This window comes from Lasioglossum baleicum, unplaced genomic scaffold (assembly GCF_051020765.1).
Source record: "Lasioglossum baleicum unplaced genomic scaffold, iyLasBale1 scaffold0142, whole genome shotgun sequence".
Lineage (NCBI taxonomy): Eukaryota > Metazoa > Arthropoda > Insecta > Hymenoptera > Halictidae > Lasioglossum > Lasioglossum baleicum.
The window spans coordinates 374,093-378,780 of record NW_027469202.1 but is presented as its reverse complement, the minus strand read 5'-3'; the positions used below and the strand labels follow the sequence as shown (position 1 = coordinate 378,780).

Genomic DNA, 4,688 nt, shown 5'->3' with positions numbered 1-4,688 from the left:
TAAGCGGAAAACCGAAAAAGGGGACCTTATATGTGCCCCCGTGCACCCCGCTCACCTCCTAGGAGTAGGGATTTTTAGTATGTTTACCTCCTAATTAGTCCAAACAAAGACCCAAAGTTAAAAATTGTGTTCCTTCCATTTCCCTCTACAACTTTTCATTGACTGGACTAAAACTAAAGACGTCAATATATGATTCCTCCTCTATTAAAATCATTAAGAGAAGAAATAACATTCAATTTAGTTTCTGTTCCTTGCAACCGATGCAGACAATTTTTATTTTACATTAAGATCTGCAGTCTATTTATTAGATACCAATGTATTTAATAATGTAAACAATATATTGAATAATGGTACTCTCTCTTTTCTCTCTCCGAGTCACCACGCGAGTGCTAATAGTTAATATAAATGCGCAAGGAAAAATGAGGTCAAAGGCGCGTCGATATCACCGTATCGAGCACACTGACATACACTTTCTCTAGAGTTTCTTTTCAAGGTTAATGATTCAGATGAAGACTCATTCAGGGAAAGATGCTCGATCGTTCGCCTTACAATATAATCACGTAACACGATTCATAGCATGGTTGGGTATCCCATTTGACACGATTCCGTATTATACATACTGTTCTTTTTCATAGAAAGGCAGATGATTCAACAACATGCACGCTGACTCAATTCGGAATTAGTCCGATTGCAGAATTCAGAATAATCTCATCATCGCGTGAGTTGTCGAATCAATTAAACGAATTATTATTATAGTTTGAAGATGTTTGAACTCTGGAAGAATAATTAATTCACGGGAGAACCAAGTGCATGATATATATAAGAAAACATGATAAATAACGAGTTCTGCCAAATCAAATTTGTCAAATCAGCCTAAAAAACTGAAAAAATCTGCTATACACAATATACGGTTTTTTAGCTTTTCAAATGGTATATTACATTCAAAATTCAGCAAAATGCTCTTGAAGATGATCCATAGCTAGATCGAAACGTTGAGAAAAATCTTTTGAATTGCAAAATTGCTTTGTTTTGATTTTGGATCGAACCTGTGCGCCGATAACAAAATAATTTTTTTTAATTCGTTACGATCGACAAAACGGAGTATTTAGTATATTACATTGTTTGTGACCTGGAGATACTGGGTAATAAGAATAAAAAATTATTTCAATATGTTTCGATGCATTTATTACGAGAAGCAATTTTATTGGAAAATATGTAATATTAAACAAAAAATCGGTGCGTCAAAAAGATAGCACACATTTCTTGAAATAACTAAAAAATAAAGTAAGTATATGTATAAAAAAATAGTGTCTTAATATTTTATAACTCCGCCTTTTGTTTGTATAACTTGGAATAAACGTTTCGGTATAGATTTATATAATTATTTAACCACGCTTCTGCTTAGCGATACAACAGTTTCGTTCAATAGAGGTTTTTAATTCGTCAAGGGTTTGAAATTGTCTTCCGTCGGCATATACTGATTTGGCTAACTGTGGGCCCAGCAATTTTCTATAATATTTAAATTTGGAGGCCTAGCTGGCCACTCCAAAATTTGAATATTCTCCCGTCTAAAATATAATATAATTTGTAATTTCGATGTCTGTGGCATAGTGCCTTTCGAAGAATATTTTTCAATACTAACAAAAGAGTATTTCTAGGAATCGAGTCGTTAAAGAATGCGAATAGGATTTCACTATCACTGATGTATTTTACATTACCGATTTCTAGATCTTCCGTTCCTTACTCTGAATTCGCGATTATTATCTATTTAATATCTATACATCGCCACCAAGGTGAAACATTCGAATTGGAATTTCATAAGGTGAAATGAGAAAATGAAATGCAGATATGAAACAGTGATTTCATTTACCGAATAAGCAAATTAAAATTCTTGATCTATATTTTCTTAATGTTTAGGCATTGTCAAAAGTGTCTGTCTTTTTAATGGAAGTACCTGAAAATAGATCAGAAATAATTTTTCATATATTTTTGTTTATTTGGTAATGACTGTTGGGAAACGTTTTCTGCATTCTTGAATTTCTTTACATATTTATTAATACACTGTCCGAAATTTTTATAAAGCCATCTTCTAACTATCATGTAAATATCGGGCAAAATCGTTATTGTCATTATTTTAAGATTGGTAAATATTTATATTATTGAAACTATGTATATGTGTGGAACTTAAAATTGTACCTTAAAATTGGGTGAGGCGCCAGAAACAGGCCACCTGAATAACTCGGCTGCTATTGGTGTTAGGAAGAAATGCATCAGATGGAACTTGCTTGGTTTCGAGGGGGCATTAATCAAATGTTAGTAGCTTTTTTGTAGGCGGACGCGTAAAGGACATATGAAGGTCAACTTCATTTTTTTAAATGGAACGAGGTATTTTTTATTACATCAATCGATGCAGCTGGACATTCATTATAAAAAAGTACTAACCAAGCAATTCGGAATCTATGAGGTTCTAACTTTGATATGAAGGGGAAGCGCGATATCACTATCATGTTGACTCTACGAGATGCAACACGACGTGACACGGTTCGTGACTACGCTAGTACTAGCCCACGAGAGTAAAAATGTAAGGGTTTATATAGCCCTAAAATGGATGGGGTGGTCTGTTCATAATTTGGGACCGCGTAGGGTCAGACTCTTGTTTTTTCTCACTTTCCATTAAATCGGACCAGAGCTCGATCTTCGTTAAGAGGGTCAACTATGATACGAAACGTTATCCAGGACGCTTCCTGGCCAGAGACGATCTTGAAGAGATGTGAGAAAGTCGAACTGAGTCTCCATTCGTAACATCAGCATTTTCATTGCCATGAATACCCAGATGACACGGTATTCAGTAAAATTGAGTTTTATTGGAATCAGGAGATTTCGTTCGGTGTTCATAAATTTTATTCCTGATAATAAGGATGTAAGGATTAAGACTGATACTAGTGGACTTAGGCAGCTTAAAGAACTTAGGCAGCTTAAAAAATCAGAAAATATAATAAAACACTGACCTTTGTTATTGAAGGCAACGTCTACAGCATCCATGAGTGCGATACACTCAGCTGAAAATATTGACGCATTTCTATTTGTGCTCCTTACTTCTGATAAATACAGATTGTGACATATGCAGGATGTTCCATCCACAGCGGCGTCATACAATCAGCAGCTTTTACTACGCAAGACATGATCAATTAAGAGGTTGGGACTCCTGGATTTAACCACGGTTCGACCAAAGTCAACATCAATTGTTATTTCATTAAGTAGGGCGGAATAATTATAATTATGTACATTGTAACAGTTAGAAGAATGTACATTCTGTCAAAAAAGTACCGGGAATTGGCCCATGAAACACAGAATATGTATTATTCAGAGTATTATTCATCCAAATTTATTGTATCGCCTTCAAAGTAGGCCCCTTATAAATAATATACTTATGCCAACGAATAACCCAATCTTCAAAACATTTTTTAAACGCATTTTTTGGAATCAACTTCAGTACTCCCCGCGAATTCTCTGTTATGTCATCTGTCGACTAAAAACGGGTGCCTCGAAGTGGTAATTTGAGTTTTGGAAAAAGAAAAAAGTCGGCCGGAGCCATATCAGAGGAATACGGTGGCTGCTCGATAAGATTTGTTGAGTTTTTGCCCAGAAATTCGTTCACAATGATAGTTCAGTTGAAGACCAGAGCGAGACAAATCTTCCACCACATCTCGACCGCTTTTAAATGCACTGTACCACTCATACGCACGTGTGGTTGATAAAATCGATTCACCGTAAGCCTTATGTAACATTTTCAGCGCTTCGACACACGAAATTCCATTTGCAATGCAAAATTCAAGACAGATTCTTTGTTCGATATTTTTATCCATTGTAAAAATCGCGCAAAACACACTTGAGATGAACTGACAAAATGGCGCACTGTAAACAAACTAATTGACAAGTGACGCTCAAACTCCGCGTGAGTATAGAGGACAGTTGTGCCAACTTAGCGACAAAAAGAATTTCAACAATTCTTTCAAGCGGGCTTTTTAAATGATCGATTCCCGGTACTTTCTTGACAGCATGTATATAATCGACTAGCTAAGATGCCTTGATCTTTTGAACAACGAAGCAACAATCGATTACATACTAAGTTTAAGTTTTGAGTTACAGGTTCTATAGTTCTTCTAAGCCTAGTAACAGTGTTATAAATTAATAGTCCCGTGTTAGAAAGGATTTTACAGAGATAATTATTACGCAGGAATTTGAAGCGCTCTCGCATAAGCTGCAGTTTGGATGTAGATAGAAGAATGTTGGTGGGAGTACTACATCTGTGTCCCAAGGCCAATCTTATGGCACGGTATTGAATTTTTTCAAGTACTTCAATCTATGTTGGAAAATAAACAAAACTACCATAGTCTGCTAGAGACCGAATAAAAGTTGAAGTTTCTTACGCAGTCTTTGGTTCGGTAAACGCTGTTTGTTCAGAAGCGTACTAAGTTCGAAGTAAAATTCCGGTTTCTGCAAGCTATAATCTATAAAATAGACATTTGCATAAACATACGAAGTTAAACAGCTAACTCTTTCCCTGTCCCTATCACGTTTGCGGTGTTATGACGATGTTTTGAAATAACATGTTGCGCGCTTATTGTACCGTAACTTTGCTGATCTGACGCGTGAATGTAAAAGGCGCAGGCTTTGCGTTACACGCA

At 35.8% G+C, this 4,688-nt stretch overlaps 1 long non-coding RNA gene across 1 annotated transcript; it reads right to left on the bottom strand.

Annotated features, from left to right (window-relative positions):
• Window positions 1-2,300: 2,300 nt before the first annotated feature.
• Window positions 2,301-3,976, bottom strand: LOC143220032 (uncharacterized). The gene is made up of 2 exons (XR_013011546.1): window positions 3,009-3,976; window positions 2,301-2,906 (listed from the first exon to the last, which is right to left on the bottom strand). It is a non-coding gene; the product is annotated as an uncharacterized LOC143220032 (long non-coding RNA).
• Between the last annotated feature and the right edge of the window lie 712 nt (window positions 3,977-4,688).